Source organism: Cuculus canorus, chromosome 8 (assembly GCF_017976375.1).
Source record: "Cuculus canorus isolate bCucCan1 chromosome 8, bCucCan1.pri, whole genome shotgun sequence".
Taxonomy (NCBI): domain Eukaryota; kingdom Metazoa; phylum Chordata; class Aves; order Cuculiformes; family Cuculidae; genus Cuculus; species Cuculus canorus.
In genome coordinates, this window is record NC_071408.1 from 21,645,683 (window position 1) to 21,672,961 (window position 27,279).

Here is a 27,279-nt window from a genome sequence, read left to right on the forward strand (position 1 = left end):
ACAGAACTTGGGCCTAAATAATACATCTTAATAGTATTAACACGGAGTTTAGACAACATCATGTCTCTCCATTTCTTCTAAGCTAGGGGTGGAGAGATCTCTCTCACACATACCCCTCACATACATATACCCCCTCTGGAGTGCGGTATGAACATCTGAAATCTCTGTAATTACAATTTTTATTGTTGATACTCACTTTCATCGCTTCTAACATTTGCTCCAAACTGACCACTTCTAAGAAAGTCACTCCTCACAATGTGTATGGACATTAATCTTCCAAAGAAGAATTTAGATGGCAGGGTGAACTCTTCAAGCTAATATAGGGGAGGTGATGCCCTGCCAGTTTTTAATTAAAGCTGGCTTTCTTAATGAGGTAATGTTCTGTTGTGCTCGGTTATCTCCTAGAAGACAGGGCAGCAGGCGAGCTATTGGAGAGGGACACTTGAAAAACATCACAGGCAAGCTGTTTAATGTTAGCGCTATCATTCATCACCCAGGCTCTTTGGAGAGCTTGACAGACGGAGCATGTCCTGTGGGGACTCCATCAGCCTCTGGCATGCTGCTTAATGCAATTTAGCCAGATGTATCAAAGCGGCAAGCAAGACTCTGCTATTTGGACAGCATTTATAGCATCCTGGGCAAATAGTCAGGAAATGTTCAATAATGTGCCTTGCACAAGTGTGGCAAGAAGCAGATTCTTAGAATGACGGGTTGCCAAGAGAAATCCTGGCAGTGCCTCATTCCAGCTTTTAGTCACATGCTGGTTTTGTTGTTATTGTTTGAGGGCTTATTTTTTTTTAAAGGCTGTCTCAGTTTGAGGTTTCCAAAGACCAGATTTAAGGTGACTTGAATACGCCCATCTGGTTCCCGATCAAGTGGATAAATATGCACAGCAGAATCCCTGGCCCGCGAGTGCACAGCGTGGATCTGGGCACCCAGCCTGCTGCTGGCGTGCTGCACTGTCTTCCCAGCAGACAGAGAGCAGTGCAGAACTGACTGTTGCAGCAGCCCCAAATGCTCTGCGCATGATGTTGTTTGGGCAATCAGAGAGCAAATGCCATTACAGACAGGGAATTTAGTGGGGACTGTGGCTACATCTCTAGGCTGCAGAACGGGAGTCAGCATAGTCTGCTGACAGCCTCTGTTATGGCATTCAAGAAGGGCTCTACAGAGAGTATAGTTCAAGTATACGTAACTATTTGACACAAATAATATAAATTTCCAAATTTTGCAATCTAGACCTTTTCCTGAAAACTTGAGTATACCCACAGACCTGGCTCAGGGTCCTCCCTAGGGTACAGGCTGCATAAAATCTCTGCATTAGTTACTCTCTCAAGAGAGCAGAGCTTGCAACAAGGAAGGCAGACGCGTTGGGGAAAACAGGGTTCTGCTTTCTACTCGGTGTCCTGCTGCCCAAACTGGTTGCCACTGCTGCTAGCTGCTACAGAAATCCTAGCCATTAGCCAGGTGGGTGCTGAAAGCATATATGTTTTGTGGCACTGGTGTTGTACTATGTAAGTCTCAAACTTTGCCAGTAATGGGAGAAAAGAACGAGGTTAAAGCACTGCCCTGCTGGCAAAAAGACGTGCTACCTCTAGAGTGGGAAAAACTCCAATGGGCCTGGGAAGGGAATAGCTGTGATGTGTATTTTCAGCCTAAAGGACAAAGCCTCATTAAATTCCCAATGCAGAAGCAAATCTGTCTTTTGCACTATTATTATTATTATTGTTGGTTTTGTTTTGTAGCAAACTTCTCCCCAAAACTACCTTTTTGAGAAGACCTCTACTTCTCAGAGCCAGAACCGCAGGCTGAGTGAGGAACAGACATGCAACCCAGACACCTCCCCACGTGCAGTGGTGTCAGCTTCACCTGTGGATTCAGCTTTGGCTCAGGGCTAGTGCATAAAGATGTAAAATCCATCTGAGCCTTGCAGCCTTGGAAAGCTCTTTGATGATGTTTCCAGCAACAGAAATGTAGTATGTGCAGAACCTTGCTTGCTATTGCTACTAAGTCTGCTTTTACACCACTCTGTTACACTCATTAACTTTCATTTACATATTTTTCCCATAATCTTTTTAACATGTGACTAAATGACCATAAATCCTGGCGGGTGAGGAGTACAGGGTATGTTGGAAGAACAAGTGCTTTGGGCTCAGTTTAACCCTTCAGTTACCACTAAAAAGTCCAGGCCCCAAGTGGCTGTGTCCTGCTGTTAGCCCAAAAGAGACAGGATGGCAGGGAAGAGTAAGTGCTTCGAAGGGAACAGATTTTCTTCTTATGTTATCCCGAAAGAAATACAAAATTTGCTGCCAAGTCTCAGAATGCAAATTAGTGCAGAATGGGACATTTGAAATATTTTGCTAACAAGTACTTGCAATGGCTCTGCATTGATATTTAGATATTGATGAAGCCCCATCTGTGGATTTAGCAACCAGGTTCACTAAACTAAGTGGCTGTTCGTGTTTCACAATATATAATGAAGCAAAGCAAGTCTGGTATGGCTTGTTAAGGCAGGTCAAAATGGGGGCAGTTAGTTCGTGTATGTGAAACACTATCTCCCACTGCACAGATCAAGTGGTCAGCAATATCCAAACCTATTTACCCCTACGATGAAGTAGGGAATTATCAGAGGGGTGGGAGCATACTGACACTGAATTTCTGTGTTTGAGTTCTCCCCCTACTACCCTTGGATTTCATACTTCTCACTGAGAGAAACAGTGACAACTAGAAAAATAGGGCAATGTATAGTTTTATATTTTTTTATACATATATATACATAGTTGTTTCCAATTACCCAGGAATAACTATTTCCTCTATTGAGCCAGCTGCATAGATGGCTGAACAATCTGTCTGTTCAAACATACTTCAGTCAACTTACTCTAGCTGATTTGGCAAGAATTTTTCTTTCTAGAACTGGATTTCCTCCAGTAACAACTTAGACAGCCTTTTGACTTTAGGTCACGGCTGTATGACACTGAAGGATTCCTTTCATGTGTCTCTCTAGAAGCAATGATGCAAAAACCAAAGGACTGTCATGCCTCTAGTGGAGAAGGGGCAGTTTAATTATTTGTGCCACACATCCGTGTGTCAGCTGGTTTTACACCACAAAGCAGGATGCAGGATGGATTATCTCAAAAACAGGGTTTTAAACTGGCACTCCGTGGTTCAGATCCTGACACATGTCCTGGATAATCACATATTTTTGCATCTGATTGTATGGAAGTAACTTCTAACCTCAAAAGGCTGCTGTAGGGACAACATCCTGTTATAACTGAAGGGTTCAGACTAGTGATGAAGGTTAGGGGAGAGAAATCTTAGTCCCAGGCAACCAAGAAAGATCTAGAATAAGATCTGCCAGCAGCAGCAAGAGTGAGCATAAGGGGATTATGTTGCCCTCAGGAAGCAGAGGTGCATTTCACCTCTCACAATGCCACCCTTTTGTGACAGCTATCCTTGGACTGTGGCCATAAAGACCATGAAAACCTCTAGACAAGTTATAGTATATACATGTGTAAATTTATCCTGCTCTCACTAAAACTTCAGCTTGGAATGACAACCATTTGCAAATGTTTCACATGCCCCAACTGAGAGGCTAGAAGAAAATGTGGTCTTGATTAGCAACTGTTGATCAATTTCTATCTCAATTAAATCTTGTTGTTCCAAATACAGCATGAGACCACTCAGTTTGTAACGTAACAAACTGTATGTTGCTGCTCTGCGTGAGGAAACCAGACCCCAGTCTCCAAGGCTGTAGTACTAGGGAGTTTCACAAGCAGTAAAATGCTATTTTCACAGGATCAGCACTTTACTTCTCTGCAGCCATTTCATTGATGACTTAGGGCAGATGACTTATGGCAGTCTGCTGGGACTGAGTCTGATAAGGGCCCTCAGTCTTAGTAATGCAGCTTAATCTCCAAAAGCTGGATTTCAGCACTACCTAATCACATCGGGCTCCTTCGCCTTTGCCAGTCCATTATGCTGCTGTGGGCTTCAAAGACTTTGGTGGTATAATGACATCCTCAGACCTATCTTTACCATATTTCCAAACTCCCGATGCGATCCTGTGTCTCAGAGCTTGTAATATTATTTTAATTGCCAATTCACTGCTTTAGGGGCACCTTCCTTCATAACTTCTGCTTTGCTTTTAATGATGAGATCTCTTACAGATGCAGTTAATCAGAAAGATTACAATCACTCTAGAAACACCTGCATTGGAAATAAGTCTGGCTTTTATTACTTTAAATTCCTATTGCTGACAAGCTCTGAGACGAGAGGATGGGGGAAAACCAAAGATCTCTTTGCACAGCTGGAATATAAATGTGAAATTTCTTCTCATTTATTTTTCTTCTGTAAATGATTTAGCTGCTATTGATCAAGATTACCACCAAATAAAAATGAGAATCTACTAGCTTGTGGTGTTTTGTGTAACACACTCATAAAACACATCTATGCCTCCACCACTGGAACAAGCCATACTTTTTACTATGATATGCACAGAACTAGAAGTAGCGTTCAGTGTTAGGGTTCAGCTAACAACTATTCAAGACCAGCAAGGATCCTGTGTTGGGACTTGGTATTGCATATGAGAAACAAAATAATTAGGTTGTTCCAGTGGCCTGCATCCTTTTTACCTTTATGATATTAAGGACAAATATAAAAGACTGAGCTCATTAGTTGTATTGAATAGGTGCAATAGGAAACAGAGAAGTCATAAATATAAAGGGAGCAGAACAAAGATGTGTAATTTACTTCAGGGTAAAAAGACATTGTTAGTCTGAATACTATTACTATGAATCTCTGCTGTCTAACTGATGTGTAAGTGCCAATACATTGTATCCAAGATATATGAATTATTCAGCAAAGTCCTACAATAGTAAAGGTGACACTGTTTCAAAAACCCAAGTTTCCTACAATAAAAGATCTTGGGATCCTGAAAACCAGCAAACCAGGAAATAAAATGCCATCTCTCACCAGGAAACTGAAGAACATTCAAACTGAAAGTCATTCAAAGCCAGACTGATACGGGTCAAAGAAATAGCTCAAGTTGTTCACATTTATTAAGGAAGGTTAATTACTGAAGTCAGCTGTTGTCCTATGCTCTAGACACAGGATGGGTTAAAAATTAAATACTACATTTTAAAGCTGTGAAAAATGTTCACAATTTTTCTGGAAGCTGGAAAGTGCTGCTTTTACAGTGACCCACTAACACAGGGGGGGAAATGAAAATGTCTCACTGTCTCCAGGACAGAATTCTCAATCCACACAGAGTCAGTAAGAAATGCTTCCAATTCACAACATCCTGCTTTCTCTCACTGGATAAAAAGTCAAGCCCAATATATGCTCGAAGAAATGACAGAGGCAGGAAGACTCACTGCTGCCTCAAGAATTAGAATTACAATGAAGAATCTCTAATGCAAAAGCAGAAAATGTAGCCCTTTTACTGACTTCTAACATTTTCTTTTACCTTCTCTAGGTTCATGGCTTATCCATGTTTTCAAACGAAGAAACCAGCAAAGACTGGCACTGTCTGGTTTTAACTGACAGTATTTGTCAGGCATATCATCTAACTTCCATTCATTTAACTAGCCTGAAATTTATATTGGAAAACTGAAAAGGAATGGCCTTATCAAAGAAGATCCTTTATTATAGGAAGAAGACACTTCAAATTTTGAGCAGAAGACTATCTAGGGCCAGATCTAGCAAACCACTTAGGTAGCCTACAGTGCAAGCTGAATGGATTTCAGATATCAGAATCAAAGAAGCTAAGACACAAACACTATAAATTTAGACAGTTTCTGAAATTCGCGTCAAAGAGCCACGCAGTGAAACATGCACGGAGTTTTAAGAACAGGGATCACTGGAAAACAAGGGAGTATCTTCTGTGGCTAGAGCAATGCTCCCTTTGGCCCTGGCAACTTCAAAGGGAAAGCTGGAGGATCCCCTTCCTTCATCCCAAGTTATCTTCCAGTATGAAATGAGAAGTGGATCGGAAACCTTCTGGGCTAAGGACAGTTTAAAGCGTACCTCTTCCACTTCACTGAGTGTTGTAACTTGAGGTCTATTACAGAGAAAGCTGTCCCTACTGTGACCCCACCTGGCTGTATTTTAACAGCAAACCTGTCCAATGGAGCAACACAGCACCACCGTGCACCAGACCACTTTGGGCACCATTACATAAAGCAGGTTAAAATTCAGCCTGCAGGTACGTTGAGTAACCTAGAGAAACTTGAGGGAAAATAGTTCAGATATCCTTTTCCTCTTTGATATTTCTCTTGGCAGCCTTTCACAGCCCTCTCAGCAAGATGCTGATGTCAATACTTGTTTAGGGTGCCGAACTCTTCATTCAGTGCAGAACTGAGTACCTAACACACATTAGAAATGGTGATACAGTGCTGCTCACTACAGTGGTAAGTGTTCAGCTACCACTAATAACCACTCATCCACTCACAAACAAGTTCCATTTCTTCTTCCCAGAGCACTGTCAAGTTTATATTACAGAAGAGTGTCTAAACACAGGCAGCAGAAACAGAACTTTGCCTAGTAGGAGATAGGAGGTTACTGAGGTAACAGTCATTGCTGACTTCAGTGTACTTAAGTCAAACTTAGCCTGTGGTTAAATATACAAGTCTTTTGCCCTTTGAGGCTTAACATAAATTTGTATTAAACTACTGCATTGGCTTACATTACAAGATAAATTATGAAAAATAAGTTGACCTCAAAGAATAGTTTTGCTTAGCTGCTCTAGGCATGAACCATTTCACTTGGATTCTGTTTTCCAGACCACCTATCTCCCTCACCAGGACGATGAAGAGAAAATAATCAAGAGGGGCTGGAGCCTATTTAGACAACTGGCCAGCTCCTTGCAAAGGGCTCATTCTCAGTTCGAAGAGGGAAGATCCACCACAGAGGAAAAACAAAGCCTGCTAAAGGCTGAAAATGGTAATGATGCAGTAGTATCATGTTACTGGTCAGAAAAGACCAGGTTCACTGGTTTAACCAGGAACACAGCGTAAGGTCAGGATCCATACCTTTCTTTTTCCTATCTCATCCTCCTCTCTTTCTCTCACTCTCACCTTGTCTTCTTTCTCATCTGAACTGCTACATTCAGGCAAGTGCTAAATACACACACAGTATTGCATACTACAACTCTCACCATACCGATCACATACTGATCACTTGACAAAGGCAATCGTAGTGCCCTTCATGAGTCCTGTAAACGATTATAGTTGAAATTAATATAAATCCATCAATATAAGCTCTTGAACTTTACAGCCGAGAAACATATACACTCTGAATCTTGTCTAACAGCACAATCTAGCTAACTCAAAAGGAGAACTGCATTAAAATGTAGTACTGATACAGTATGTCATATGCCAGCGCTAACAAAAGGGAATTAGTAAACTACAAAGACGCCTCTGTAATGGCATTATTGCACTGTTATTGAATAGAGCCTTTCAACAGCAAGTCAATCATCAGCTCCCTTAAACTTACTTAACTGCAGAAATACAATCATTCTAATACTTATTCCCAAACACGGCCCAGGGTTGTACCGTCATCCCAAGTTTTATGACAGCTCTGCAAAAATGACCCACTCCTCTTGATCTCACCACAAAATTTTCATTAACTGCCTTTTTGCTACCTCTGCTGGTCATCAGTGCAGGCAACTCTCTCTGAAATGGTGAATGGGATTGACTGCACCTCACACTCAATATGTACCCTACTTTGAGTTTGTGACTAGACTTGAACTATGAAAAAAAGAAAAATGAAATGAAGTATTTATGATCTCATGAACCTTGAGAGCAGAGGCCCTTGAGCATCTTGTGACAGCAGCACTCTTAAGTCTGGATCCTAGCCTGTGTTTTCAAACCAAGAGGACTGAGAGATGTTTGGAATTACATAGTGAGGAATCTAAACTAAACCAGGTGTCTTCCCAGTTTTGCCAAAAAATAGTTTGACACATACTAGCTTATAAATAGATGGTTCTGCCAGATCAAACAATGATATATTACACTGACCACTCAAATAGCCCAACAATGAAGCAATTTTCATGAGGATGCAATATTTTTTGACTTTTTAAAATTGAAAATAATAAACAGATTGGCTTGTATTATCATGAAAAATGTGCTAAAGGGTAAGGTCTGTGAAGAAAAATCTGACAAGTCATAGGTCATAAAAGTTTCAGTTTAAGCTTGTTCATATTACAGTGAAGTAAATTATTGCTGCAAACTTCTTTGAAAGAGTTCCTTTTTGATTGGGTCTTGGTTTTTAAGATGAGTAAATGCTTTAAATGTGAGCTATTTCCATTGTTTGTGAGTAATAAAGAGCAGGCTGAACAGAAAAGCAGAGACCAAAAGTCATTACCACTGGTGTAAAAGAAACGCTCCACAGTGGGTTTTTTCAGCCACAGAACACCCTTTATCTAACTGTGACTGTATACGTCTTCTGTCCACGCACAGGCACCCGAGCAGGGAGTTCTTGCCATCACACAAGGTTTTTCTTCCCTGTACATGTAAAACCCAGACCCAGCTGGCACTTGAGAAAATTAGACTGGCCACTGTAAAACTGTCATTACTGACTGCAGCACAATCCGACAGCAGTGAGATACTCTAGGAGTACAAGTCTTTTTGTAAGATTTAACTCCATTTATTGGAAACATTTGCCATTCAGTTCTCATCTTCTTCTTTCTAAAATACAACTGTTTCACTTGTGATGAGCAGTGTCTCTGAGGACAAAAACGTCTTTGAGTAGAGATGTGACGCACATCAGCATAACCGCACCAAGCCACAGGACTAAAGAGCGCCTTGCACCTATGGTGTCTGCAGCAGATCTGCTCTGTGCAAATGATTCACTGAAAAGCCTCTTTTTCCTAATAGGCTCTGGAGGGATGCCTGAAAATGGTGATAAGGAGCTGACAGGGAACCAGCCGTGCTCGAATGCTTTCCAGTACATCTAAAGCTGCAGAGAAAATCTTCTCCTCACATTAAATGTCTTTGGGATCCTTCCAGTCATGTCTTTCCCTTCTGACAGTCTTCCAGCTCCCTGGGACTTTCTGGCCCTCCTCAATATCCTCCTCTGTCTCCTCCCCCCACAAAGACACCTCTTCTTTTCTCAGGACTTTCTGCTCCTGCCCAGGAGGTTCCTGGGGAAGAGGCCACAGGTGGTGCAGCATGTGCAGAGCTCAGCCTGTTGCAGGTACACGCTGCCGTCAGCTGCACTTCTTCCTCGCTGAGACACAAGCTGGATCCTTTCAGACAAAGATTTTCTCTGACGCAGCAGCCGCAACTCTCCCTCAGTGGCTGTTTCTAGCAGAGAGGCCTGTATTCCAGCACGTGAAAGTGCTCTAACACACAGCACATATTTTCCCAGGCTCCACCGCAGCATCAGGCTTAATGAAACACTTAATTATTAGACCTCAAAACTTGGGATTTCCAAGTGAGACGAATGGATGTCCTGCATCAAGGCCTGGCTGTGCAATTCTTCCTCTGCTGAACACTTGCTCCTGGGGTCAGGTAAAACTATCAGGCTGAGAAACAGAAAGGCTACACAAAGCACACTTACTGATAGGAATGAAGCCACGCTGGCAACTTGTTCTGCCAGCATAAGGGAAGCCTGGTTACAAATAGCTGCTTGGCATCTGAGAAGCAAGGAACTAACTCAGAGACCCAAGCATTAGTCTAAGAATAGGAAATATTGAAATCATTGCGTTTAATGATTGAAGTACTCTCAATCATTAAACGCAATGATTGAACTGGGAGGACTGGCTGGAAGAGTCTGGGATAACTAGACATAGGTAACAGATGCAGACGAGAGACACCACTGAAAAGATGCCACTAAAACTGTGGCTCTTGCACCCATTTCCACTTTCAGAACAGTTCAGTGAAGTGCACCAGAGCTCTCTCCTGATGCCGAGGCATGGGACCAGGCACATAAGAAGCACTACATTCTCAATTTCCAGAAACGATTGCCTATTCTGGGCCAAAGAACCAGCACTTCAAACCATGGCAGCAGTATGCAGATTTCTCGGTATCCATGCCACAGAGAAGCACAAGGGATTTTGCAGTACTGACTGTTTGGATTGTACTGAGCACTCAGAAGTCAGCTGCACATTGTTTCTCCGTCCCTCACAGCCTGTCTGCCACTACACAGTCACCAGCTTTCTTTTATATTACAAATTTAAGATCTATAAAACATAGAAAATACATAAAACATAAAACATAAAAAACCTCCAGCATGACAAGCAGGCAGGACAAAAGCAACAGAGCTTAGGGTCTGTCACCACTGTCTGTAGATCTCTTTGGTAGCTGGGAATTTGTGAGGTGGAAGATTTTCAGTACTGATCTGCTGCTATCTGAAATGGATCGTATGGCTCTCAGAATTTTTTTATCATATTTGTAAAACCAATAAAACACATCAGTTCTGCTTAGAAGAACGCTTTCAGAGTGGAGTGAAAAACAAGAAACCATTGCTGGAGAGTGTCTGATCTTGATCACAAGGAAAATAAGTACTATTTGCCAAAAGAGAACATGATTTTTCCACTAGCCTCTTCTGCTTTCTCAGCAAATTTTTCTGTTTTCTCTAGTCTGTAGCCCTTCTCTAGCTAGTAAATTCAATATCTTGTGAGATCTAGAGAGAACAAAGTGAGCATTAGACAGACAAACAAGGAAGGGGTCAATTCTTGTATTAAAATCCCCAAGTGCATTGTTTTAGCATAAATTTCACGTTTGCTTGTGCATGTTTTAAGTGATTCCTTATTTTCTACCTTATAAATGGGCACCAGACGCCAGGGAGAATTATTGAAATTGAAGTGAAACTCGAGATCAAATAAGTTTTGTCCTGACCTAAAACTGCTTAAGAAATATCATACATGCTTTCCCCACACTGAGATTCAACAACAAAAAAAAAAACCCTTTCTCCTAATTTTTCACCTTAAGCAGTTGACAAGGAGAAGCATGTGCACAAGCTGCAAAATTTCAAAGACTTTGTCATTTCCAGTCACTCCCCTTTTGAGGCACTAAAGGACTGGAATTATCCTTGTCTTAACATTATGGGTTGGCTTTCCTTTCCCAAATTCAAACATCCAACAGCTGTAAAAATGGCATCCAATCAACTGCTGACTCTTCCAATTTTACAGTGTTCCTGCTTATGTCCATCTGCCTCCTCCTGCCATGCTGCAGCACATCAGCAGTGCATTGAGGAGGCAGGGCAGAAACTGGCATGCTACCCATGTGCACAGGCCAGTAGCCAAGCGATTCCACTTAACAAGCTGGCCACAGATCCACCTTTCATGTTGAGACATGAGGATAATTAGGAAACTTTGAAAATTAAATAATTCTACAATTTATGTTCTTCTGTTGGTTTTTTGTCTTGAGAACGTTTTTCCAATTTTTAATTAGAAACACTTTATTTCTCTCCTTTTAAAGCCCTCCTGGACTGAATTAGTTGGATCAAAGAACAGCAAGTTCTATACAAGTAAGATCATGTTAAGTTACTGAGTCTTTTTACAATCTGGCTGCCTCAAGTGTGGCTAAATTTTTTTTTTTGCCACCATATGAACTGAAGAGAGACTGCAAACCTATCATCAGCCACTGCTTTCTAATAAAAAGTCCTTCTAGATATAACCTGCTGCCTCACATTAATTTCAATCTCTCTCGAAGAGAATTCCTAACCATATTTTTAACAATTTGGCATTATGGAACCAATCTTCTGCTCTGCCGGAGCACTATCATGAAGCCAGGGAGCTGAGCCTGACCCAAGCAAGGCCCTACACAACTTTCTAGAAGGTAGGTCACCTTTGTCTTGCTGTGGAGCAAAGAGCCACTGGTTTCCCCTCTCCAAAAAGTCTTGGAATTTCATTTTCTCACACCATGGACCAAAAAATGTTATTAGAAAATTCTGAGTTTGCCCCTTATGTGATGGGAACTGCATTCCTTTTCACAGTCCACCAATTATAGACTTCGAACCAAATGTAGTAACTCCTGCTGCCTTCTCATCCAATAGCTCGTTACTGCCAGCATAGAGAGCTAGTGCTCTCAATGGATGGTGCCTTCAGCTGCCCTGAATACACCTCCATTCAGGACACCCTGCCACGTGCGCTTACTGTGGATCTCACCAGGCAGGTGGTTTTCTAGAGAGAACCTCTGATGTCTAGCTAGGCTTCGTGAGAAATAAAAGACATGTGCAGGACCACTGGCTGGTCCCACACCACCTAATGGAAGATTTAGTAGGCACTCCAATGTCTAGAACTGCTGGCAGGGAAGGAAGACCCAGTCCTTTCTCTCCATAGGCATTCCAGCCACCTCTGCTCTCCCCAGGCTTCTGGAAACACTTTATCCTTCCTGGGCTTGTTCAGGAGCCTTCACAGCTCCCACAACATCACAAACAGGATTCTGTTTGCATGTCTCCCTTCAAAATTGACACCTTCTTTACATAAATAAATTATATTTTTGATTTTATATTTATTTTATTATATTAATCAAGAGAGACATGATAGAACCAGACTTTCCCATCATTTGTGCATGAGTGTTTGCCACAGTCCAAACCAGAGGGTGCCTGCCGGGTTTTCAGAAGTTGGATCAGTTTGGCTGATCATAAAGACATCTTCCAGGTATAATCCACTTTAAGGTGGAGCCCTCAGTGGTTGAATCAGCATCCATCTAACCCTTATAGACAAAAGCTGCAATTTGCATCATGTTATTCTAAGCTGAGAGAAACAGTGGTGAACTACCACCATGAATGTTGTTCCCTTAGGGCAATGGGATACGGATTAGCTCCATCAGTCAGAAAAATAGAAAGAAGAAATGGTACATAGACATCAAACCTACAATTTCAGCATTGACCTGTGAATAATGTGACAGAAAACTTTCTTACTTTCCATTTGGGAAAATGGTAACCAAAAAGAAGCAGAAGAAAAGACAGGAGAAGTTAGGAAAAAATGGAAATTGCTGTATCACTGCACTCTGACGCAGAAAAGAGTACTTGAAATGTAACAAATTACCACACATCAGCTTCTATCAGTCCACATGCACAGTCACATCCCTGGGGTATGAGTTTTTTCAAATATGAGGTAGCTTTCCCATGAGTTAAAAACACTAAATCTAATTGTTTTCCATTTATTGTGGATTGTCACAGGGTTAGAATACACCAACAGCAAGTTATTACTGGGCAGCTGACATGCTTGCTTGTGCATCAAACCCTCTAGACCAGCTTTTCAAGTCAACAGAACTTCTCTGATATCTTTAACTATGTCTTAACTCACACTACTCTTTATGGAAACCTTTAACTATGAAATACTGGAGATTGCCTAAGTTAGACACCTGGTTTTATGCTGAATTCAAGTTAATACAGCCCATAAATGGGGGTGTTCTTAATGCTTTAAAAAGCCTGCTCCACATTTTGTCTTTTAACTGAACAGTGCAGAACTATAGGGAGTAAGTTTGGACAGTCACTTTTGTGATCTCTCACTAAAACTCCAAGGTACTACTTAATAATCCAGCTCTTGGAAATTTTTGCATGCTGCTTACCGGACACACTTTATCCTTTTGACATAAACAGGAAAAATTGTTTGCATCAAAGTTTGATAGGTTGGAAACTTTCCTCTTTTGACATATAATACATAAAAGAATAACTTCCAGAGCTGAAGTTGCTGAGAGCCAAACCCTATCAGTGGGAGCTTCGCCATTTACTTTGTTAAAACCTCAGTGTGGCCTGCAAGAACAGTATATACTTATAACTGCAAGTTAAATTCAGTGTTTTTGCATGAAACATTCTCTCTCTAACTGACGGCACAGGAAAATTATGCCCTCTGCTGCACCTCTCTATTTGTATTCTATATGAGAGTCTTCCAGGCCATGCTGTCTTTCTCGTTGGGTGTTGGGCTCAGTTTGTCAGTCCACAATTTTGCAAGAGAGACTGATGAATTTACCACTTGATCCTAACAGGCATTTGAATTCCACTTCCTGTTAAAAGAACCCTTCATGCTTCTGCTTAGGTTCTTGAGAGGACCTTGCAAGATCGAACTCTTCCACCACTTTGACGGCTATTAATGATTTGCACCATCAGAAGCTGAGTATAGCAGAGAAAATGTCCTTGGATGAACCACCAGCAAGAGGTCATCACTATATATACAGCTCTTAATCCAACACTATACCTCTGATACGCCTGCAGAATTTGGCATTTCACTCCACTGTGTAAAACCGTTGGACTCTCTGGAATTTAGACCATTTAATATTAAAGTTCAGGCTCATTTGCTGGCAATGAGGTAGTCTCACTGAATCACCCTGTGTGTTTACTTCCAAAAAGTCTGTCCCATATCCTGTTTTCTGGGATGTTTAAAAGCACCCTTGGGATCTGCGTTTCATCTCCCCCACTCAGACAGAACATCTGAAGTTCAGGTCTTCCCTGGGGTGACACACTGAGATTTGGATGCCGGAAGACATGTAATTACAGTTCTGTGGATGCATTTTCAACTATCCAATGGCCAAAATATTGCACGTTAATTGCCATTTACCAGGTTTCCGGTGAGGATTTTTCTGCCTTCTTAACCTCTGCAATACCACGGCTAGACTGCTACCAGCCCCCAAGCTGGTCCACCTGAAGTTGCTTCCAATATATCTGCAACAATCACTACTGTCACATTTTGCTATGATTGGATTGCCCAACACTACAGCCCTGAAGCAAATCATCTACTGCAAATAAACTTATTCTCTAGTTAGCCACAGCACCCCACTGGTGTTCATAACTAAGCCTACTCTAGGTATTAGCAAGTAGGCAGGTTCCTATGGCAGCTGTCTGCTGAAGGGCAGCAGAATAGTCTTTGCTCCATGTGGCTTAATTTGCCTCTGCAGAGCCCTGGAAAGCCAGGCTGAATGGGAAAATGGTAGGATAAAGAGATACTGCCACAGCATTTTGAGTAGACTGAAAGTGGAGTGGAGACTGAGGGTCTGAATAGCCAGAGGCAAGGAACCTGCAGCACTCAGATGAGCAAGTGAACCCTGGACAAAGGTAACCTCTGGGAACAGTTAATAATAACGCAACACACAAGGGCACATCAGACAAGCACTCCAACACAAAATGCTGTTCACAAAAATCTGCAAACCAGCTAACACTAATGAAAACAAGGGGCTTGGAAACTGGATGGTGGCAGAAGGAAAGAAGAGGTTGTATAACTTGTTCCTCCTGCCCAGACCTGCCAGTGCAGCTGGATTCTAACTTGCAGCATCATCACTTTTCCTGTCTTGGCCTCGTGAACCTGCAAGCAGCCCCTCAAAGTGACCTGCCACATCTTTGCTGTCCAAACTTTTCTTCCTTTGAACATCCTGATAAGGGGCCAACCTGTGCAGTAGCTTCTCACCATGCACTGGAGGAAGAATACAATGAGGACTGTAAAGCCAATTGCACTTGTTACCTGAGGCAGCTTTTGAACTCTGCACAGAGAGGCTGGAATGACCCCTTCCACTTAGCAGAACAAAGGCCAGCCAACCTGCAGGGTTTTAAATCTGAAAGTTAAACATGAATGTGATTAATGCATGGCTTTGAATTTCATGTATTATTGAATTGTATACATTACTCCAGGCTGGGAGGTTTTTCCCTTTTATATTGCAGCACAAATGTATGTAATGTTTGGGAGGCATGCGGAGTAAAGAACACCAAGCAAAAGTATTTCCATATGTATTGCCCAAAATCTCTGCCTGAAGGACTTGAGCGGGCTGGGATTTATACTGTGTTCCACTGACCCCGAAAAAACAACTTGAAACAGATTTAGAGAAGATGCACTGGAGCTCATTGCAATTGAAATGCTGGATACATATTTGACAGCCTCCAGGAATCCTTCCAGGTCCACCCTTTCCTGTGAATCTGCTAAAGCTCCAGAAGATTATCAGAGTTAAGCTAATGTGCAGGATGTTGGGTTTGAGGAGACGGGCTGCCCCCAGTAACAGTCATAAAAATTATTGTCTCTTGTAACCAGTGTTCTGACTCAAAAGGCTGAGTTCTTGATCCCATTTAAGTCATAATCTTCTGATAGGAGCCAGAAAGCTGGACCACACCACTCCTGTATGATCCTGCTGGCTTCAGTGGAATGCTGCATGACCAGAAGAGTACCTTGGCTTCTACTACTGGGGAAACCTTTGACATATTTTTAGATACAGTTAATTAACCCCATTCGTTATATACAAGGGGCAACTGTAAATTTTATCTGGACACTCCCAGTCAGGACTTTTTCATTCTCTGTATGGCTTTGGGCAAGTCTTCTGACTTTACCACAGTGTAACACAAGACTAACAAAGGTGCTGAGAAATACTTGAAAATGTAATTTTATGTGATATAGTTCTTTTTTACTTAAGAGGATTTCCCTAGACAAATCTTAAATATAGCATCTCAAATGGCCAGTATCTGATATGCCCTACTCGCCCTTCTGTGGCAATGGATATCATTCTGCAAGTCCTGTGTATTCACACTCATTCATCCAGCCTTTTGCTGTGCTAGGCAGAGTTCTCATTACATTAGTGTTTCTGTATAGAACTGAACAACACATCCACATAAAAGATGATGCTCCACAATTCAGTGCCCTGACATCTTCATGTTATGATTTTGATCTCTTGAGAAGCACCTTCAGCTTTGCCTCAAAGACAAGACACTGGTTTCTCTCCCACTATCTAACTCAATCAATTAGTACCCAATGCATGCAGTGTAATCACAGGCCCCAGGGTGATGAGTTTATAGAGATTATTCTTCAGTATCCATCCAGATCATTAGAGAGCTGTTTGCATTTTTATAAGAAAACTGGGAGGAGGGATCTGCAATTGTATCATATACCACTCAGTTTCCTATGGTTAATTCCAGAAAAAACACCATTAAAAAGTCCAGTGAGCTGCCTTTCATGAGATACTTTTCACTGGGTCGGGCAGGGAAGATCTGGAAGAAATGAGAGATGATATAAAGAGTTCCCCTTTTCCAAAGCTCAGACCTACATGGCTTCTCATCATTTTCCATGCCAATTTGCATCTGGAACTTCATTTGCTTGTGGAATGGAGCAAGGCTATTGCAGAAGGAGAGCTCTGTCTCCAGAAATAGCTTCTGGCTCGGAAGGATGACTGACCTTTGTTCTGAACAGGAATACAAACTCTGTTGCTTTGAGACACCTTTGAATCCTTGTCTTCTATGGTTTAGCCATTAGTAGCCCTATGATTCCAGGACATGAATATGTCCTCACACCTCATCTGGAGTATTGTCATGTCCAGTTCTGGAATCCTCAACATAAGAAGGATATGGAACTGTTGGAAGAGGTCCAGAGGAGGGCTACAAAGATGATCAGAGGGCTGGAGCACCCCGCATACGAGGACAGGCTGAGAGAGTTGGGGTTGTTCAGCCGAGAGAAGAGAAGGCACCGAGGACATCTTATAGTGACCTTCCAGTACCTGAAGGGGGCCACAAGAAAGCTGGGGAGCCACTTTTTACAAAGGCTTGTAGTGACAGGACTATGGGCAATGAGCATAAACTGGAGAGAGGCAGACTTTGACTAGACGTAAGGAAGAATTTCTTCACTATGAGAGTGGTGAGGCACTGGAACAGGGAAGTTGTGGATGCCCCATTCCTGGAGGTGTTCAAGGCCAGGCTGGACTGGGCCTTGGGCAGCCTGATCTAGTGCGATGTCCCTGCCCATGGCAGGGGGGTTGGAACCGGATGATCTTGAAGGTCCTTTCTAACTCAAACTATTCTATGATTCTACAATTCTATGTATTTATCCTAACAGCACTAATAACTTTCCTTCTTACAGAGTAATGTTTCTTTAATTATTTACTTCCCAAAACGGTACTTCCAAGGTCCCAACAGCGGATATGGGAACCGTAGCAGTGATTCTTAGAACTAATATATGAATAGCACTAATTTTGCTAGAGTCTTCCTGATATATGCATAAAATATTGACCACTTAGGATCTTTTAGGAGCAGGGAAGCCCAGAATATCATATCCTAGACCTATGGCCTGAGATCAGCCCTGCAACTTCATGCTCAGTCTGAAATCTTCCAAAATCCTGTGCACCTGCACGGAGCTTACAGAATACAACTGAAGCTCTAATCTCTTAGCTGCAAAGACTAAGCCTGCTGCATCTCCAGCTCACCTTGGTGCAGTGCAGATGCACACCAGACAAAGCATGACAATCATGTTTCTGTCAAACAACTACAAATACATTACATGGTTCTTATCCTGGCTACACAATTTATGCTTGGGCCAGAAGGACAAATAATGTTTGAGCAGGGGACTGGACAAGAATGCTCTTACAGCTCTGTCATCCTCAACATGGCCATGAAGCATTTGTCAAAGTAGCAGTCAAACGTACAAAAAATGTAAAATACATTTTGGTCCAGACTCCAGGAATGAAAAAATCTCTACAGTTCCTCTGCAAAATGTTGCTTCCAACCCTCAGACACTGCTCCCACACCCAGAGAACTGCCTGTTTGCTGGAGACATCTATCTGCATCACTTTTTCTAATGTTTGTCAGCAAGAAGGCCTGACCTGCATCTGAACTCATTCCAGCAATATTTCGATAAATCTGAGGTTTCCCAGTAAGCCCAAAAGTCTTTGGTTAGGACATCCCTTCCCCGTGCAACCTAAACCAACTCTCCCAGTTTCAGTTTGGTATGGTTGGTCTTCCCCAGTCTCTTAATTAGATGAAGAGTTAAAAATAGAAAAGTGGCCTCTCTTTCTGTGTGCTCATGTGGCTCATTCTTGGAGGGTGACCCAGAGCAGAGCTCTGCTCTTCTACATATATTTTCCAGTGGAAGCACTTTTATTCTTCTTTAGATTTATTCAGACTCCAAACTTCAAATTCATCAAAACTGTCACAGACCATTTGTAGGATGGGAAGATATTGTGGGTCCAATCAGCGTGGGTGTCACAAACAATTATCCACTGCAGAATGATCCCAATTAGTAAACACCCTGCTAACAGGCCACCTCCCCAAGGATGCTGATTGCCTGTGACAGTGTTTTTTTCAGGATGTCTGCTGGAAAACTACAACTCGAGCCTTTGTGGGCTGGCTTCTGGCAAATTCCTTGTTAGCTCCACAAAAGAATCTACACGTGAATAATTAAAAATAGATTGGAGTAGAAATTTAAAGTACATGTAGCCTTGTCACCTAAACTCTTTATAAAAAGACCTACTACTCATCTGGAATAAAATGGAAATTCCATTCCCTGTCTCAGCTTGTATGAGGCACTCTGTGTTTTGATGCTTTACTCTAGGCTTTTGGAACTAAATGAAGATTTCAGTATAAACATTCCCTTCCACTTTCTCCTTTCTTCTCTTCTTTTCTGTTAGTGCAAAACACTTAAAGAGTTGCCTGAAGGACCAAGCTCAGTGAGTGTTTGAAACTTAGCTGCTTAGTACTTGCTTAAGGCATGCTTCCTTTCCTGCTATATACCACTACCCAAAAGAACAGTCTTTAACAATGTCAGAGCTATTTTTATGGGATGAAATCACAAAGACAGGAACAAACGAAGAGATAAAAATGAAGTATTTTTTTAACAAGTAACCTTTTGACCACCCAGTTCTCTCCTGAACTGGACTGGGGAGTGATCAGTCACTCCTCTTCACCCTGATCTACTATCAAATCAAAAGATAACCATCCCAAATCTGGTGTAACCCTGATCCTACTATAAGTAGTGGAGCTGCAAAAAGGCTGAAGAAAGCAACAACAGAACTCTGCTTCCCATTATATGAACTCAGCCCCTGCAGTTCACACAAGACAGACAAGAGGACAACTAGAGGTAGCTAAAATTCAGTACATGGTAGGTAATGCCATGAGTACAGAAGTTTGAAGCTGCAATATAAAATCGTGCTATAAACTAACAATTGCTTAGATGAAAGGATTTCGACTGAATGGGTTTCAAGCTGGAAGCATCTCATATTAGCTTTGATGCTTATAATGCAAAAGCTATAGTCTGACCAGCTTTATATGTCCTTCGATTAGCCATCATTTTAAATGCTCAAATGTCTAGGTCACTGTTTCATAGTGCTATCAACAGATGTTCCAAAAGACTAAATTGCCAAATGCCATATAAAGCAATATAAAAGGCCATACCTCTAGCAAAATGCACTGAAGAGTAGCAGCAACTTGCAATTTCCTCACTGGTGGTTGTTGAGAAGGGCCCAGGCAGCATTTGATACAAACTGTAGAAATCAGATGAGGACACCCTTCATCCTTCTCCACTTCCAGAAGCAGCAAGCCAAGCTTAGCGATGCAAGATCATTCCAGGTTTATCTCTTCCATTTTCACAGTGCTGTGTTTTACAGCAGATGATGCAGGTGGAAACTCACCTGGAGCAGGGAGAATGATAAACTAAGTATTCCTATTCTCCAATCCGGTGGTCAGAGCTTTAATGGATGTACACTGGATGGAGAAATATACTGTTGAAGCGCACAGGTTCCTTCCTAAACTGGCCGCAGTATGTAAATGACCTGCATGCATTCACCTCTCCAAGGATAGGAGCTGAATATGGACTATGCATTAATGGTAAAGTCATCATAATAGGACTCTTTGGATAATGAGCAGGAAGTTTTCTGGAAGAAAAGCCCATATTGAGCCACAGTTGGCTGGGCTATGCAATATTCACATCTACTATAGGGCAGAGTAATTCCTTATTCTGTGAGACTGTTGGGTAAAATCTCATGACCTGCCTGTAGTGAAATCTTAGCCATAATCCACAGGGTCCAATTATATAGAGGTAGAGAGACTGATTCGATCATCAAGGCTGCCTCCCAGCCAGCAGTCTTGCTCCCAAGGAATGGGCTATAGTGCCATACTCCCTTTCAAGTGTGCCAAGTCCTCCCATATTTGGCTCAGAAATACTCCCACACCTCTGCAACTTTGGCAGGCTGCTGTAAAACCTCCTTGCTTCTCCTTTGGCCTGGCATAAGTAATATGTGGGGGAAAGTAGATTCATTTAATTCATCCCTCTTACTTTCAGCTCTGATTTCAAACCAGTTGATTGGTAATTTCTTGGCAGTAAATTCTACCCCAACTGTGTCTTCAGCAGGGATAAACTGCCAGACCTCTATAGATTTCCAGAGAGCAATGATGTTTACCCTAATTTATAATCTGTCCCAATAACTGGACTTCAGTTACTTTGCTGTTAGCCTATCTCACACACCCAAGTACACAAGCCCAAACTACACATTGCTCCCTTTGCTTTCTTTCAAATTAAAGCTTTTGGGGCTCCTCCTTCCTAAAGAATTTTGCTTCGAGATGTTTTTCTCAGATAGAAAAACTTCTTTTCCTTCTCTAACATTCCATTGCTTTCATTGTTTTCATCCCATCAAAATTATCACACTCCTTGCTTTCTGCCATGCTTCATGTACAATGTACTCAGTAACGTTTGCAAAACATTGCACCTAAACTTCTATTAAAATGAATGCGCAGAAAGAGTGCTCAGTAAAACAGATGCATCAGAAACTTTCACCAGTCACGTTGGTTGAAAACCTGCGTGATCAGAGCCACGTATAATTTGTCATTTCAACTAATCCACATGACTCGGTTCCTATCCAAGACAAGCCAAACAAATTTAAAGAGAGGGTGAGATCTTGTAAGACCCTGTATCAAATGCTCTACTAGACTCCAACTGCAATATATCTAATACAATCCCTTTGTCCAATAATTTGTCTTTGCATGACTGAGGGTGAAATTGCATAACTATTCCCTCCCTGCCTCTCCCCGAAGCACAATACCCTGTGGTTTGGAGCAATTTAAGAATTGGTTCAAGAATTCGTCTCACTTTTCTCCCATCCTGGTGGTCCACACTAAATCCCAACTCTTTCTCCTTTACTTTGTTATTCCTTTTGTTCCTGATTCATTTTGGCTCCAGCATTCAGAGCTTCACTATTCTTTTTCTTCACCTTCAGACTGTAAAGTCATCGGGACAAAATGTGAGAGAAATCCAATTCGACCAACTAGGTTCACAGAAATCTTAACAATGGTGTTACTGATTTCCTATCCACCTCCCTCTTTCCAAAGGGTGTCAAGACTGACTGCTCTAAAGAGCAGGGACATAGTTCTATTTCTAGCAGGGACATTGTGTAAGTAACTCCCTCTGAAGTCAAAGGATTTTGCCCTCAGATATCCAAGGGCAGAAACTGGGAGTCATAGAGTCAGCCTTTGTGCCAGCTGACGGAACAAGCATCCTCGAACTTAAAAAAATAGCTCTGAAAGACTGGCTGGAGCCACTGGAAGTGTCCTTGCAGCCGCAAACAGACTTACGACCCAAAATCCAAACAGGAATTACCATTGGGACCACTGCTGATGCCAGGAGACATTCATTCCATGCCTATCCATCCTGTTTGGCTCACAGATCCCAGTGGTGCTCCTCAGGACAGCCATGCAATCTATGTCACAGCACTCGGCTTCTGTGGATGCCATGAATTTTCTGCATTCCCTACTACACACGCTCACTGAGAAAGTCTTGATTTAGCTGCAGTAATCTCAGCTGCCTGTTCCCACAGAGATAAATGTTTATTTTATAGGCTCTGATCTCAAATGGATGGTAATAAACGGCCTGCCTTTTCATCAGAACAAGCTCACTGACCCAATCTGCTGCTCAGCAAACATGCATAAATCCAGCCAGCGCCAGAACTGCAGTGAGAGCCAAGCCTGCCCCAACCACCTTGTGCTGCCAAGCTGGCTGCCGTCCGTTGGTATATGACAGGCAGGGAAAGCCTGGCCTGTAAATTTGACCTGAGAGATGTTGGGACATCAGGGAATTGCACACTCAGAAAGACAGCATGCCCTAATTACTTTCACCACTGCAGATCCAACATAAGCCTCAGAACCATGAAGGAGAGACTTTACAGCTTGGCCAGCTTCCTGAGCTATGAAGCAGCAACGGCACTTTGGCCTAGAAGGGAAGCAGCCCATGCACTGAGCTGGAGCAGGTCAGGACACATCTCCTTCCCTGGGAAAGTGCACTGACTAGCTGGCGCACTGTAGATCAGCTTGAGAAAAGGAAACATTCTGGTGGAGTGTGCTTTTTGGCCACAGTGCTTCCAAGCCAGAGGACTCAGATGAATGTCTAAGTTGGGTTTGAAGCACTTTACCGCAAATGGCCACTTTGACACTAGCACATGCATGTATACTGCCAGGTTTACAGTGGGGTTCACAACACTTTGAGAGCCAACAGCTTCATAAAGCCTTACATTGAGTTAGCCAGTGATTCAGCACGTGGTCACTGTGCGTTCTTCAGCTTTGGACCCCTGATCACACCCTCTGGTGTGGGACTATGGTGTCATTTCTCTCTACTCAGCCAGGACATAGGCAATGGAGTTTTCATCAGGTTTATGAGCCTACGCCAGGAGAGGAGACAAAACCTGGCCCAGCATAAAGCCTGCCACTACCAAGGGAATCTGCCAGGATGGTTTGAAACAGCACAGAGGGCTTGTACTGGATGGACCAGCATGCTCTCCTGTGTTGCTGCAGTGTTTTGGATCCAGTACTAACAGCCCTAAAGACAGTTTTATGGCATCATTGGGGTGAGGACTTTGCTTGAACTCCTTTGGTTTAAGCTTTGATTTAAGCTAATGTATAATTCATAGTGGGGATGATAACAGATGGCAACTTGTTAAGCCACAGGAACTCAATCAGTTCTGATCACATGAGAACACCCTAAATAATTTAAATCATATCTTAGTGCCAGAGATGTTCTGCTGGGGCCCCGTGTTAGAGAGAGACACCAATGCCACACTGTGGGAGTCATCTTGCAAGGCAGTTGTTACCAAGTCCTCCTCTTTGTAACCAATCAACAAGCTAGTTGGGAGAAAAGAGATTTTGTAGAAAAGGATTCAAAACTGGAGCAGTCCAAGCCATCAAACCCTGAAATATTAAAGACAACTGTAGGACTCTTAATATTGGGTCAAAAAAGCCAGAGCTAAATAATGCAGAAGTGATGATCCAAAAAAAAATCAGTTTTACCTTTTGCCGTTGCAGCCTCTTACATTAGATGAGGACTTTGCTGTCTCTCAGCAACACAAGAAGATAAAGCCATAACAAATGCATGCACATCCACTCTTGCAACAGATCCTTTTTGTTCTCTGGGTATGACATGGGAGTGAAATGCTGATCCCTCATTCTCATATCAGAATATCTCTTTCTTCTTCAACTATAGGAGGAAAACACCTTTCCTACACATGACCTAAAGCTCATTGACATGAAGATCTTTCAGTGTATCTGTGAGAACCAGGAGCCTCTGCTAAACTCCTCAGCCACTTTAAGTACTGTGGGATGCAGAGGAGCAGGGAATTTTCTCTTATGTGTCTCAGCATCTTCCTTTTCAATTTTCAGATTGCCATATACACTTGAAATTTGGGCTCTGCATGAAAGTTTAATTCCCAATGAACTGATGCAGTCTTCTGAATGAGAATACTCTTTAGGAAATAAATATTCCAGGAATATTCCAACATGCTCTGGATTACAGAGATGCTTCAGCCATCACAAGGGACAAAGCATCATAAAGAATATAAAATCTTAATGAATCATTATTATCACCTCAGCATACTTATCTACCCCTTTGAGAAGACACGCTGAGTTTGAGACTTCTCTGGAATTCCAATCAATCATAATAAGCCTAGTTAGTCCCAGCTGAAGCACAGGCATTGGCTTCTAACTGTAAGAATAATTAACACAGACTGCTTCCTCCCGCCTCCTGACATATTAAAAGGGAACACTGCCTACACTACGTTCATCCTAAAATATAATTTGACTGCCAGACCAGTTTTACTCTTCACTTCTAAAATCACCATCCCCTTTTTTAAACACTTCAAATATAAAAGCATTCATGAGCTGACTGGCTAAATTCTTGCACAGTAACTGTTGTGGGCATTTCATCTCCTGAACAGAAAGGAAACTGCCACCTAAAAATCCTTCCCCATCGTGGAGGTGTTTGAAGCCCTGTTTGTCAGTCCAACAATAACACACAGAGTTCTTCAGCATACTAGTTCTCACCAAAGCACAAGCGTGAGCTTTTTGGTGCACTTTTAGCATTTGGCAAAGACGTATGCAGAAATATCAGTACATAAAACAATGCCCCATGTATACAGGATGGACCAGATTCTCAGCTGGACTAAATTCTTTGAATTCAAGGCAGCTATGCCAAATGGCATGAGCAACCGTGTTTCCTCTAAACCTGTGTGTTAGCATTGAAAGACATAACAGCAGATGGCAACAACCCTGTCCTGATCTTTGGGCAATGCTGTGAATCAGAAGATACCTCATGCCATGGAGTATCCTAAAACAGAGAAGTTCCCCTCCAAAACGGTTATTATCACAAGACTTCCCACAGACAAAGCAGTTTTACTGGAGCAGGGTCCAATTCTCCATCACCTTGCTGTGTGACTGCAGGTGCCGAGAGAAGCTGAGGGCCGGGCAGCCAGTACCCAGCACACCCAGTCAGAGTGTGAACCATAGGCTTAACCAAAGAGAACCAATCAAGAGTGATTTTGTATATATGAGTTCGGACCGAAGGAAGCCCTCTGTAAGAAGCAATATCTAATTTTGCCACCATGAATGAATAGTCCCCAGACAAGGCTCAGAGTGTCTCCTCCACCCCCTCATCCCCAAGGTTGCCTATATGAGAGCCAGCACAGCCAAGCTGCTCTCCCTGAGGTGGAACTTCTCACAGGCAGCAATGGCCACTGCCTCTCTGCCTCACCTCAAGCCCAGGCTCAGCAACTAGCCCTGAGGAGGCCCTTTTTGCAGATATTCAGCTTGCCTTTCTCAGAAGGAAACTTGCAGAAACCCACATCACTCACATGCCCACCTGCTCCTTAAGGAATTCCTCTTTCCATCTGAAAGAGCAACCTGACTACTTTTTTGTTTTTATTTCAAGCAAGTAATGACACGTCTGCCTTATTGCACAAATCATCAAGACACTAACTTCAAAAGCAGTGAACCTTACACTTCACTTTTAATACAAGGAATAGAATTATAGGATGCTTTTTAAGATGGGGAACTGGAGCAGTCTGAACCCAGGCTGAACTTAATCTCCTAAATAGGCCCAAACCCAAATCTCTTTTCTGACTGCTTCCAAACTTCAGGGCAGGTTACATCTGGCTTATGTCCCTTAGTCCTAAACATGCCAAGCCCTGCAGCTCCATGCAGGTCCTTGACACGCTCCCAGCAAACCGGTGTGTTGGCTACCTGCCCCTGGGAGGAAAGGCAGGACAGAACGCAAGATACTGCAACACGGTGACCTGGTGCAACAAAATTGCCCGAGGAAAACAAACAGCCGGGAACAGCTCTAGAGAAACCCGTGCCAGAGCAAGGAGTGCCAAGGATTGCCATCTTAGCAGAGGGTGGTGCAGGGAGGGAGACTGAGGCAAACCAGGGCTGGAAGGGCGCTGTGCGCCGGGCTGGGTCCATAGGCTGTCCTACAGTGTCTCCTGGTGGCAGCAGCTCCAGCCTGCAGGGCTCCCGCCGGCTGCCTCCTTGTTACATGGGTGACTAATGTAAGTGGATAAAGAACAGCTGCGAAGTCATTTCGATTTTGCCTGTAGCTACAAGGTCAGGGTAGGGGCTTGGTCAAGAACTGCAGAACGAATTGTCTATGCGAATGCACAAGCTCCTGCTCTGGACTTGCCCGTGGCTACCTGCACACTTGCCCGTGGCTACCTGCACAGTTGCTCATGGCTACTTGCACACTTGCCCAAGCTGGGCACCTGCCTCCAGACCTGCACTAGCCCATCACTCAGCAAAGATCCCGCCACATGTACGACGGCATCCATGCAGCTGGCCATCAGGAATCCTGAGTTAGTCTTCAAAACCTGGCTGGCTGCATTGGAAAAAAAAAAAAAAAAGAAATACCGGCTGTTTTTCCAGCTTTCCCTTTTCATTTTGTTTTAAAGAAAATTCTAGTTCAAAGGCCCAACCTCAGAAAGGTGTAAATGACTATCAAAATACCAAGTGGAGATTTGGAGTTGACATAGTTAGGTTTGGAGAGTGCCTTTCCCTCGAGGTAGCCCAGACACACAGGACCAGCACAGAGCAGATTACTGCTAGCAGCAAGCTTGCAAGGCCACGGGAAGAAGTGAGGCTGGGCAGCAAGTCAGGAACTTTCCACTTTCAGTTGGCTGGCTTCTCACTGGCATGGGAGTAAGGAAATCACAGCACAGCCAGCAGACCACTGATACATGTGAGTATTCACTCTATGGCAGACCTCCAAAGAAGATGTCACAAACCTCAGAAAACACAGAGGTGACGCATACATCCCCCTGCAAGGAGGGATGGAGGAGTAGAGGCAGG

General features: G+C 42.8%; 1 long non-coding RNA gene across 1 annotated transcript in view; it reads right to left on the minus strand.

Annotated features, from left to right (window-relative positions):
* The window catches only part of LOC128852836 (uncharacterized), a 345,800-nt gene that overhangs the window by 303,752 nt on the left and 14,769 nt on the right, over window positions 1-27,279 (minus strand). Inside the window, exon 2 of the long non-coding RNA XR_008450889.1 lies at window positions 20,080-20,315. This is a non-coding gene — a long non-coding RNA (uncharacterized LOC128852836). The remainder of the gene's footprint in view (window positions 1-20,079; window positions 20,316-27,279) is intronic.